Source organism: Vidua macroura, chromosome 13, assembly GCF_024509145.1.
Source record: "Vidua macroura isolate BioBank_ID:100142 chromosome 13, ASM2450914v1, whole genome shotgun sequence".
Lineage (NCBI taxonomy): Eukaryota > Metazoa > Chordata > Aves > Passeriformes > Viduidae > Vidua > Vidua macroura.
In genome coordinates, this window is record NC_071583.1 from 15,704,584 (window position 1) to 15,717,419 (window position 12,836).

The 12,836-nt window shown below is 45.3% G+C and overlaps 1 long non-coding RNA gene across 1 annotated transcript in view; it reads right to left on the bottom strand.

The window, feature by feature from the left end:
- Positions 1-3,354: 3,354 nt before the first annotated feature.
- LOC128813974 (uncharacterized) overlaps positions 3,355-12,836 on the bottom strand; it is a 56,701-nt gene continuing 47,219 nt past the window's right edge. The window contains exon 4 of the long non-coding RNA XR_008439237.1: positions 3,355-3,655. This is a non-coding gene — a long non-coding RNA (uncharacterized LOC128813974). The remainder of the gene's footprint in view (positions 3,656-12,836) is intronic.

A 12,836-nucleotide genomic window follows, 5' to 3' on the forward strand; every position in this document is an offset into this window, starting at 1 on the left:
AAACACTTGCATACAAGTGTTATGTAACAAAATTTCATGTTACAACAAAGCAGCAATTTCCCCCCTTCAATTTATGAACTGTAAGAGTTAGAACTAAGTTATGAGAAAAATAAAGGAATTCACTTCTGAAAGAGAAGGAAATGACAGAAACTATTTGGCACAGTTTAAATGAGGTTTATTTTGAAGCCATTCAGAATTTAGACCTTGGACAAACACCTTACTGAGACAAATAAAGCATTTGCTGGCACCATGAGGAGGAACCTCCTACCTCAACTACTGAAACAGGGTTTGATTTAATCTCCCCAATGTTGCAGTGAATAATATTCTTGCTAGTTCTGGGTTTCCCCTGACAATGAGTGTGCCTGACATGCTCACATTGCAGACATTCTGCACAGATTGCATTTTGCACAGGTTGAGCTCAGAGGAACCAAGGATTCCCCCATTGCACCTCCCTTCCTCCATGGACTTGGCCATGCAAGCACTAACTAGGAAATGCCATTTTATACAGGGTATGTATCAGGACAAAGATAAGAGAGAAAGGATAGTCCAAGGGTTGGGGAAAGAAGGATGGAAAAAATAATCCCCTTTCTGTGCTATATACTTCCTAAAAGTCATGCCTGAGCACACTAGAAAAGTAATGATGGGCACATGCTACTTTGCAAGTGGAAATAATAAAAAAAAAAAGGACTAAACCAGCAGTTTCTGACTGGTGAGGAAGGAAAAAAACCACTAGACTAGGAGGGATTCTAGATACCAAACCAGTGCAGTTCCAAACAACTCCACAACAGGCATTTATTCCAGAGATTGACTCAGCTTCTGGTTTTAATTTTCACACAGCACCACAAACACCCTTTATCCACCCTCTGGGTATCCCTTCTCCAGAATCAAACACAGGAAAAGCACAGCCTGGGCCTTGCTGCTCTTCCAACTCCACTTCCCAAAGGCACACCAAGCTTTTGGACTTGCATGGCCACTGACAGTTTTCCAGAAGAAAGGAAACACTTGCCACAGCTTTACCCTTCACACTCAACACAACAATTACATCGTTTTTAAAAAGACCTCCAATACTTGGCACAACAATTTTTCTCAGGCCAAGGCTTCACATTAAGTTTACAGAGGGTGACAGCACAAACAAGAGTCATTGAATTCCACAGAGATGCCCACAGGTGTCCTGAGGTTCCTCCTGTGCTGCTGAAGGGTGTTTGGACCATGACTGAAGGAACAAGGGGATGTTGCACACAAGTTTTCCAACTCTCTGCTGGCCACACCACAAAACTCCTGAGGTCTCGGACCAAGGTATGATGGTGACAAGTCTCAGGAGCCTTCATGTTTGCTGTTCCTCACTCTTCCTTCCTGATATCAATGGCAATCCTCAGCCCAAAGCAGCTCTGACACTTTCTAATGGAGCAGGAATATAATACACACCCTCTTCTTAAGCTGGGCTTAACCCAGAGCCCTCATTCACTGGGGGATGTTCTGCTCCCCACATACCACAGGGGTGCTGCTCTCAGCATTTTCACTAAGACACACAGGGATGGGACTTGTGTGCTGCCTGTGGGGAAGTCCTGAGCACAAACCTCTCCCATTCCCTCTCCTTCCCCATGAGTGCAACTGTTCACAGTTCAGCAGCAAAGTGGGGGAAAAGGAGGCACCGGTCACCAGTAAGCAAGCACACCTCACTTCCAGGCACTGAAAGACACGAATAATAGGCATAAAGACATTCTCTGTTCCATCTGTATTGCAAGCACTGGAGTATGAAAGCTTCAGACCGCCTTTGAAAGAGTCCTCAGGCAAAAAGAAGTGACCCAGCTGAAGGCTGTTCTATTCATCAGTGGTGAAGCCATGAAAAGACAACATTTGCATTTCTGCTGTCATTTTGAAGTCTGTTTACTTGCAACCTTAAAAGGAACTGAATTACCTCAAAGAAGAAGAGGAGGAAAAAAAAAAAGGATGACTGCCTGGTCTCCTCAGAACACCTCAATACCAGATAAATGTTCCTCTTACAGAAACTATTATTAGAGCCCTTGCATGGCATCTTTCATTCTGTGAATTGCCCAATTACTTCAGAAAGATGTTGTGGCATTGTTGAATGCTGTCAGAAACCCATTGATCTGTTCCCAGGCTTACCAGTACACAAAGGATAGGAAACACTCCTGGCTCCCACTTTCTATAATGTGCCTTATTGATTCTCTGAAATGCCAAACTCTGCACTTATTTACAAACATGCTGCACTGCAAAGCCCCCATGCATAGAAAATGCACCTCCCAATTTATTTCCTTTTTACTGAAACATTTTGTATGAAAAATTAAATCAGCTGTAAGTAATAGACATGGATTTTTGCTTATGTTTACCGTGCAATTTTACCCAGAGAGAACAGAACGTGGATTTGTAGAATGCAGTGATTTTTCAGCTCTAGCAGAGGTTTAATAAAATTGTTCAGACCTGTCTTAAGAATGTTGGGCTCCATGTGGTTCATTGATCAGCTTGTCTGCCCAGGCTCCAGAGCTCTCCTTTCCTCTGCAGGACACACAGGAGTCAGTGATCCTGGTGCTCCCAGACCTGCAGTGCACAACCACTGTGCTCACATACACACAGAATGTATTTGAATTTACATAAAAGCCACTTTTCCTGCAAAACTCCGGGGTTATAGGAGTCTGGAAAACACTCAGTTGCCACAAAAAACTTATCACTGATTTTAGGGCTCTTTCAAGCTCTTTAATGCCTTACCAAGATTATTGTACCTAACACAATGGCTGATCAGGAGCATTCCAAGGTCTGCTTTTGGTCTTTTCACTAGGGCAATTTCTAGTCAGAAAGATTTTGTTCTCTGACACGTGCCTCTTCTCTTCATACTCAAACTTTTCACTGCTATTACTTAAATCTCAAAGTGTGATTTTTTTTTTAACTACACATTTCTGCTCATAATGTTTGCCAGTTCCCTGCTACTGTCTGTCTTACCAGCAAGACTACTTAGGGCTAGTGAAGAACTGACTTTTCCTAAGAACTTCACTTAACCACAATTCTGAAGCAGAATAGCATCCTTTCATATACTAGACATAAAATAATTGTGTTCATCAGGCTTGGTAACACACTTCTCTGAAAAAACCATAGAAAGCAGATCTAACTAAGAAGGTATCATTTTCCACAGCTGGCTTTGGAATAGATCAAGATTTGCCCCATACCTATTTTTATCAAATTAATAGATATCACAGCCTTCACAGTACTCCCTTGAGTAGAAAGTTGCCCAATGGGCCACATTTGCTTTCATTACACCTGCAACAGACTGTGAAGAAAGTAAGACAGGAAGCAGCCATGACATCCTAATGGTTTTATTCCTATTGTTTCCATGGGCTTTCATCAGAACAAAGAGTATCCAGCAACACTGAGCAGGTGCTGTTCTCTACAGGGTAAATATCATTATTTCTCCTACTTCTTCTCAGGCAGAGATGGATCCCCAGACTGGCACATCCTCTGTAAAGCTGTTTTGGGACACATGGGTCACCTGCTCCAATCCTTTGCAGAGTTCAGACATTTCTGGGTGCTGCCTCTGCACCTCCTCCTTCCAAGCACAGGGTGCTCAGGGTCTCCCCCGGGGCCACTGGCACACACAGACTTCCAGAAGGCAGCAGTGGAGGTCAGCAGCTCTCCTGAAAGGCTGAAAGGAGAAGGATAATCAACAGCAAGTGGGAAATCATAGAAACACAGAATCATAGAATGGTTTGGGTTGGAAGGGACCTCCCAGACTCACATGTCCTTCCAATTCCCTGCCATGGGAAGGGACACCTTCCACCAGGCCAGGTTTCTCAGAGCCCTATCCAACTTGGCCTTGAGCACTTCCAGGGATGGGGCAGTCACAGCTTATCTGGGCAAGGGCCTCATCACCCTCCCAATAAAGGATTTTTCTTTAATATCTAGTCTAAATCTACTCTCTTCCATGTGGTCATTGCCCCTTGTCCTGTCCTTCCACGCTCTTGCAATGAACTGATCTTCTGGGGTTGCTGAAGAGAAACAGAACAGAGGAGTAAAGGGGAGAAAACCAGCCAAAATCCTGCAGAGCACCTTCCCCCTTACACATCTGGGGACACTGTTTTGTTCCCCAATGACCCAAGAAGCAAGCACTTACCCCATACATCTATTTCTAAACTAGAAGAAACAGGTTAATGTGCAACTGATTCATAAGCCATGTGCTGGCCCCCTCCCCAGGGATGCATTTCACCCTGGGTTTAATTAAACTCTCCTCCTTAGGCAAACAGTATATTCTTAAGAGATTCTAAGGACAATTTGTTATTCCCAGTTGATTTTCTTCCATTATTGTATGTAGTCATTTCTTATTTATATCACACCTTTTGTGTATTCCATAAGCAAACCTGAGCACCACACCATTAGCATACTGTAGCTGCACAGGCTCTCTCCAAAAATTTACAGTCCCAGCCTAATCCTGCCTAAGTACAGAAAATAAAGATCAATTTTTCCACATCTGAACCAGACTGGATTTAATTCCATCCAACACATGCAAATGACAGCTTGGGAAACACAAGATTCTGTAAGGTCCTGAGCTGAATTACAACCAGTATTAAGGCAGTGGACTGGGGATGTCAATTGTGGAATATCCTCCTAATGTTTATTAACTTCTCTGTCAATGAGAATCACTGCTCTGACAACAGACTGGCTGGTGAAAAATCATTGTCCATCTGTTCCCAGCTCACATCCCAGGGTAAAGGACTCGCTTTCTTTGCTGAAGTGTAAAAAGTCATTTGAGTTTGAAAAGCACTAGAAATGCCTCTGCTATCACATGCAGCGAGCCACAAAGTTCAGACTGTTTTACAGGGGCACTGTCACAGCATATCAGGAAAAATTAGCCATTTAAGAACTTCAAAATCCCCCACTTTGGAGCCCAGGCTGAAGCTGCCACACGCACAGCTGGAGCCGAACGAAGGTCAACTCCTTTCAGTGTCGTGTCACCGTGCCAGGCACTGCTGCAGCCACTCTGAAACACTCACCAGATCCCAAACCACCTCCAGAACACTGGCCCAGCCCAAGCCATGTGCTTTTGCCTGCCAGCAGGGTAAGAAAACCCTGTTTCAGCATCCCCACAGTGCTCTTGGAAGCACTGTGCAAAAACCACTCAGCAGCCAGAAATGAGTCATTAAGGATTCCAACTTCTGATGTTTGTATCACCATGTACAGATGAGTAAACCAACATCCTCCTGACAAAAATCACTACTGAGAAGCCCGTTACACTCAGCCTAAATAAGTGACTGAGTGTAGAGTTTAGAAGATTAATAAATTAGCTGTATGCTGCACTCCCTACAAACATTCAGGTCCCAGAACCAGACAGGTTGTATCAGGTGCACTGACATGATAATACTAATTAGATAACAAAATGACAAGGCAAATCAAATCATGTCCAGATAAAAAAATACAGTGGATGTTGAAGGTTTTCTCTGTGGGGAGAATATAGGCATGTGCATTATTCTGGAGAGAAGTAAGGAATGACTTATCTAATTGAAACTACAGGGGTGTAGAGGGAAGGGGGCAGGAAAGACAGACGGTAATTCTGTGAGCTGGAAAGTGGCCAGGATGCTGGGGTTAGCAGCTACACACTTTCAAAAGCATCATGAGATCTTACGTGATTACAAACCATCACGAACCTGGTTCTAATTCTTATCCAAGTTACATTTGGCAGCAGAGCAAGGCAGCAGTCTAAGGCACTGCATCCATTTGGGTGAAGGACAGAAGTCACCTATACCCCCACATCCCTGTCCTTTACTCCAACTTTTTCTTTGTTGTTTCTCATCTACCACTAGCAAGGCCTTGGGAAACAAGTCCCTGGTGAGATGCCACATCCCTGGAGCTGTAAAACCCTTGGCATCCACCCCTTAGAGCAGGACCTGCTGTAAACAACTGCAGGAGGGTTCATGAGCATTGCCTGGGCAGCCAAAGCAGGGCTGCAGGGGGTGCAAGGGCAGGCACCTCTGCTGCTGGTATCCCACCAAATTCCCACATTTCCAGCTGCCCTTGTGCAGTCCTCTCTGAACAATGTACAGACATCACCTTCTTTGGATACCAACAGCAGCATCACGGCAGCAAACAAGCAAAAATTCTCTCTCCCAAACCTTAAAAAGCCAAATCCCATTTTATCAGATCTAGCACGGCTGCAAGGATTCTGTTGATTACAGAGTGTAGATTGTGCTACCTCCAAGGTATGGTGGCCATTTCTGCTTCTCATGCTCTTACTACACATTCCCCCAAGTTCTGTTTGGAAAGGACAAGGCTCTTGCTTAAACTTACAGCATTTATTGTAAGTAGCCAGGATACCATTACTGCTGAAATTGCAAAAGACTATCACAAGAGTTAAAATGAAATGCCAATACCACAATTTGCTATTTACAATATAGTGCATGGGATCTGCAGACATAATGTGGAAGTAGCATAGCAGTTTAAGTGTATTAAATGTGCCATAAGCATCTAAATTGCTGCTGATGTTTTTTTAAAGGAGCATAGAGACTAAAGCAAATATCATGCCCCTTAATTGGGAACAATTGCAGAATGTTTGCAGGATCCCCAGAGAGTATCTAGATCCACAGGCTCAGCTAACAAGGGCTGCAGGGATGAAGCAGAGAGAACACCTTGCTCAGCAGAGAGCCCTCCCATTGCATCCCAGGCTGTGCAGGATACACATTTATCAGTAAACAGAAGAATTGCAGGCCCAGATTTCAAAACACAGCAACTGTTTGAGGTCCCTGTCTCATAGCATTTGAGCTGATGTGTGTTTCCCCTAGAACAAGCCATGAGCTCTAACAGTGTTTACTGGAGTATGCATGTTGTTGTCCTGAGCACCCTGCTGGAGTGGTGGGGTTTTTTGAGTGTATGTTTCCTCAGTCATTAGTTACTTGCATATTCATTTCCCTTTCTGCTTCAAAAGCAATTCTCCCTTATCTCGTAAGATCAGATCCACTTTAGAACAACTAAGATTAAAATTAAAAAGCTTTATTTATCTACAGTTACACTATTATAAGCTTAAAACTTCCCAGCAGCTACTCCTTCATATTTCTTTCCAAACTTCAGCTTCATGCATCATCCAGAGAAATCATTTGACAATGTTAACAGTACAGAAACATCAAAGCTGCCACAGAAAAGGTTTTTTGGGTACCCCCCAAAGCCCAGTGGTTTGAAGCATAACAGGGCACAGTTTCATCCAGGTTTGGTTTTGGCACTCTCAGCACCTGAGGTACCAAGAGGGACCAAGGTGCATCTGGACAACCAAATATCCCCAAAAGGACCAGTGAGCCCCCATCAAAGAAAAGGCTCCAAACCCCATCCTGAGGGATGCACATTTTGCAGTTTCGTGTCCTGGGTGTAGAATCAGTGATACTTCATTTGGAAAATTGCATTCCAGCTTAGGAGATGGTGGAACAAGCCAGAATTTCAGGGCACTGCACAGGATTTCTTCTGAAGAATGGATACAAGACCTGTTATTCAGCACTTCAGGAAGTATTTGCCCGTGAAAGTGCTGTTGAGAATGACAATATTCAGGACAATCCAAATTCTGGGATGTTTTTGGCCACAGACAATATTAAGGAGGGGAAAAAAAAGTAAATTGAAAGACAATCACATTCTCTTAATAAAAATTTTCTTATCTCTTCTCCATAAATTCTTTCTCCCAGAGTTTTACATCTTGGTCATCTTTAAAATCACATCAGGCACCAACCTGCTACACAAGTAACAAACCTCCAGGCAGTTATTATTCAACATTGGACTTAAAATGAATGTAGCAATTTTTAGGTACCCCCAAGCAAAACAAAAACACATTTCCTAAAACTTCCAGCTTCAAAAAATAAACAAATATGCCTATTTTCTTTAGGAAGCAGCAGAAAGGCAGCAGACAAGTTGCACTTGAAGAAAAAATAAAGAAATCAACATACAGATGATGACTTCTTGTAGTGCTTCTCCCCAGCTGCAGCACTTATCACTTTCCCACCTTCCACAGAAGCAATGACACCTCCAACAAGGGCAGCAGCCAGAGAGGATAGGAATGCCCATGACCATCCAAAAATACCAGTAATTAAATCATGGAATATCCTGAGCTGGAAGGGACTCACAAGGATCACCAAAGTCCAACTTCTGGCCCTGCATGAGACACCCCAAAATCCTCCATGTGCCTGAGAGTGTTGTCCAGACAGTTCCTGAGCTTTGTAAGTCTTGGGGCTGTGCCCATTCCCTGGGGAGCCTGTTCAGTGCTCCACCATTCCTGAGGGAAGAACCTTTCCCTAACAGCTGAGGGACAGCTGCCCAACAGGCATTCAGAGGCTGGTGGGTTTTATCCAAGGTGGGGGAAGAAACAAAGTGTATCAATACACATTTAAACAAGAAAGAGAGAGGAAGAATGAGAGGAGAGAGCCAGCCCTGCCCTCAGCAGATGCTGCTCAAGAAGGGGTTGTTGACATTCTTTTGCTGTGAAAATTGACACAATTTTCATTCTCTCTCCCAGCAACATTACATTCTACTTTTGGGGTTCACTTCAGGATCTGACACAGCAATGAGTTGCATGCACATTCTCATGGGAGCTGACGGCCATCCTGGAAGGCTGGACATGAACAGGGAAGTGAGGGGCACTATGAGTGACACTGGCACAGCATTAAAAGCCAGAGAGACACCAGACCCCCTGACCCACCTGTGTTTTGCTGCTGCACAGGCAGCTGGATTTCCAGGAATTAACAGGTGTGCAGTGCAGAAAACTTTGCACTTCCCCAAAGACCCAAAATTATTTTTTAAAAAATTCAATCACATTCAAGGTTGCTCTGAGAACAAACCAGGAAGAAATCTTCACTGCAAGAGTGAGTTGAGCCATAAAAGAGACACCTGAGCTTTGCTCCTCATTCCATCCAAGGGGAAATTCCTCTACATACAAATCCCCTTCCCAACAGGAATGCTCTGGGAATCAATCTCTTATCTAGCACAGAGGGGCCTGTTTGAGCTGTCCTTAAAGTAGGCACAGCTCCCCAAAAAACCCCTCAGATGATAAAATGTGTCCTGTCTGTCATACTAATCATGGAGAAGGTGGCACAAGGACCACAAGGCTCAGCAGATGTCAGTGTGTAGCACCAATGGAAGACAATCTTGTGGGAAAAGCCCTCTCTGGGCTGCCCATTTAAGTGGCTGCTTGGATTCCAATTTCTCTGAGAGCAGCCTCAGCTCAGAGGCAGCTCTGCCAGAGTGACAGATCGGCTTGAGAGGAGGCAGACAAACAACCCAGGTACCAGGAGCAGAAAGCATGGGCTTGCTCCTGGCTCTCTCAGCTCCCAGCCAGGAATATTGTCCTTGCTGGCTGCTCTGCAAGGCGCTGCACGCCTTTCGCTGTGCCAACACACAGTGACATTTTATTCTGAAATTCAGCGGCATCTGCTGCTTCAGTGGCCAAGTTTCTGCCTCAGCAAAACTTGGACTGGATTTTAGCTAAGAGGCCAGACAGGTGATAACATCATGAAGTCTCCATCCTCCTCCCAGTGCTGGCTTTTCACAAGGTTGCACAGGGGCTAGCACCTAATTCTGTTGGTGTGGAAAAGCTGTGCACTGCAGCTTTCTGTGTGCTCCACAGGCACCAGAGATGATGCACTGCTAGACTTCAGGGAAAAACTGAGTGTGTGTGAGGAGAGCCAAGGTCAGCAGACAGGGAAAAGAGGGAATGCCAGAAATAGGCCTTAGGTACTCCAGAGATCCATAAAAAGTGGGAAAGCTGTGTGTGGGAGAATGCACCACAATCTGTTGTTGCATTCACTCTACGCATGCTGAAGATGAAGGAAAATCCAAATACAGCAGCTCCTCTCCACCAAGTTTTAGGGGAAAAAAGGGGATAAAACAGGGTCCAGAGACAACCAAGAGCACTAGCAGGCAGAGAAGTAAAAGCAGCAGGAATTTAGTGCTACAATCCCACAAAGAGGTGTGAGTCACTGGGCTGGAGGAGCACACAAAACCTGTCCTGGAAGGGGTTTTATCCAGCTACAGAAGTTTACTGTGTTTTGAAGAAGTTTGAACCATCCTAAAATCAAACAGATACTATTGAGAGAAAAGGGCCTGTGGGCACCAAACTACTTAGCTTATTTTAATGCTTTAGTTTAGCAAAGTCAGCAGCCAGGCTGAGGGCAGCAGTCATGGTGTGAACACAAAGGAGAGGCACTGAGAACTGCTTTCCAGGCAGTAGAGCCTTCAAGATGTTAACAAAAATTGTGTCTGCCAAAAATACAAGTGTTGTCTAGGGAATTTTTCAATTAATTTCTTTACTCACAGTGCCTGTATTCACAGTGAAAATACTCATTGGAGTGGGAAGGGCATGACAGGGGAGGAAGAATGAGGACTGGTAAAACTCCAAAAGTTTTCGTGCTTCATCCTTGGTTTCTGCAAGAAGTGACACAAACACCCCAAAGCCCCCAGAAACAGTAAGTGCTTTGCAGCAAATGATTTTTAGGTGGATGTCATCACTCAGATCACAGCCAAATAATTCCAGACTAATACCTGGAATCCTGGCAAGGCTGGCCAATGCTCACACTGTACAGCAAATATCCTAAATTTATATCTACAGGAGACAAGAGAAGGCCACCATGGCCTCCTCACTTCTGCTGTCCTAAAGCCCCTCTTTCAGGGAAAATTCAATGAAAGAGTGTTTGGGAAGACTTTGCAAACAGCTGATTGTGGGGGACACAAAGCAGGCAGACTGCAAGAGGGAATTTCAGGGTTATTGCATGCACAGATCCTGAGCTGGGCACACACTGGATGGAGGGAGCTCCCTTTCCCTCAGCAGAATCTCAAGAGCTCATCCCTCCAGGCAGCTCCTGCTCGCCCTCCGTGAAGTGGGGAGGCTGGACTGCATCCACAACCCCAGAAATGAAAGGCAAAACCAAAAAGGCCTTTCTGTTTTTTGGGTAGGCTGTGAGATTGCAGCTGCAGCCATCCCCTTGCCCAGAGGCCTCCCCTCAGCTCCTCACAACGCGCCCATGGCCACAGCGCTGCCAGCACCGTGCTCACCCCACGAGTTCCCAGTTCTAACCCTCTGAGCCCTCTGCTTCACCTTACACAAGGCCAATATAATGAACTCAGGGCCACTGCAATGGGCAGGAGCAGAACCTGATCCAAAAGCTGCACAGCCCTGCAGCTGCCATTGAGGTCAGGCCTTAGTGCCAAGGCCTAAATCCCAGCGCCCGGCAGATGCCGAATCACACGTGTGGGATTAAGTCACCACCAACTCCAGGCTCCCACATACAAACATTTAACAGCCCCCTCTGTAAACACAGATTGAGAACATAGGCAAGGAAATGTAAAAGCCAGGGGTGCCCTCAGCGTGGGCAGCCGGGGCCGCCTGGCACACAGAGTTACGGAGCCCCACGCGCTCGGGCACAGCCTCCACCAGCGCTCCATCCCCCTCTCCTTGACACACTCCTGAAAACAAAGCCTCAGCTCAGACCTGCCAAGTCTCCTTTATTTGGATGGAAACTCACTCACGCTTGGCAGCAGCTCGGTGCAATTTGAAGCTGGCTCAGGCCTAAAGTGAAAAGATTAATGGGATATTTGAAATCTCACTCCCGTTTTTCCTCAGATCTCACTTATGTAAAAGCTCTGATGTTGGTTGCTGAGCTCCTTAAAACATAATCTGCACAATGTGCCACAGTAAATAAACAGATTTAAACAGCAAGTCTGTTTAAAAGGAGTTTATTTAGAAAGCACACGCATCACTAAAGAGAGCTTATTTCTTATCTAACTCCAAGCACTTTGGAAGCAATCCTTCAGGGGTGTTCTGCAGGCAGGGCCAGATTAATTTTGTTTGCAGCAATTATTTTCAGGATGCTCTCCACTCATATTAAGAGGCTGAAAGTTCAGTTAGTTTCTTGGCTTGAGAATTAGAGAAAAGCTGGAGACATTAAAAAAACCTTGGGCCAAACTTTCGCAGCAGCGTGTCCTTCCCTTCCCTGCTGGGGCTGATGGCCTTCAGCAGAGGATGCAGCGAGAGGATCTGATGGACCAAAGCTTGGTCCTTCTCAGCAGTGGCCTCACCCACACAAGTTGAGACCTCCAAAGAGTGCTTGAATTAACTGAACTCCCACACACACATTTACTTGTCAGACAAGAACTGGAGTTGTTCTTCCTGCCAAGAGGCTGGAGAGGACCTCAGCAACAGGCATGTTCTGAACATCAGCTATCGCAGGACCAGCCACACCACCCATTTTTGAAATTCAGACTCACCCGAGTGACAAGTTGTACCATTTGCACATAAATCCCAATGTCCAAGTTCAAGTAACAGACAGCACATCTTCAACAGCCTCTAGCAACACTTCAGGACAGCAGAGACTCTGAATTCCCTCTGTAAATCGGGGAAAAATTTATATTCTTCCTCAGTCTGGGAGCCCCTGAAGGAGCCCACTGAAGCCTGCTTATGGTCACCATGGGCTCTAAACTCTCAAACAGACAGGGGGTTTGTGTTGAAAGATGACAACCTCAGCCTGGGAGATTCCTTCCTGCCTTTCTGGTTTTCTGTGCCCTGTACAAAACACCAGACAGCACTGCCCAACTGATTCAGGCAGCTCCTAAGCATTGTTTTATCTTTTCTGATGCCAAAACCTGTCGCTGCAGATCTGAGCCCACCCTTGGTACCGGGCTGCTTCTGCCTACATGCCCCTGGAGCAGGGAATTACCAGCTACAGCAAACACAAACTGTTGTACAAAGTGGTTTAATATTTCAATAGTGGCAAAAATACTCCAGAAAGTAGGTGCTTCCATTGTTTCAGGGAATGAATTCCATGTGGCACTGTACTAGCCCTACTGCCAAACGCTGCATTGTGCCAAGT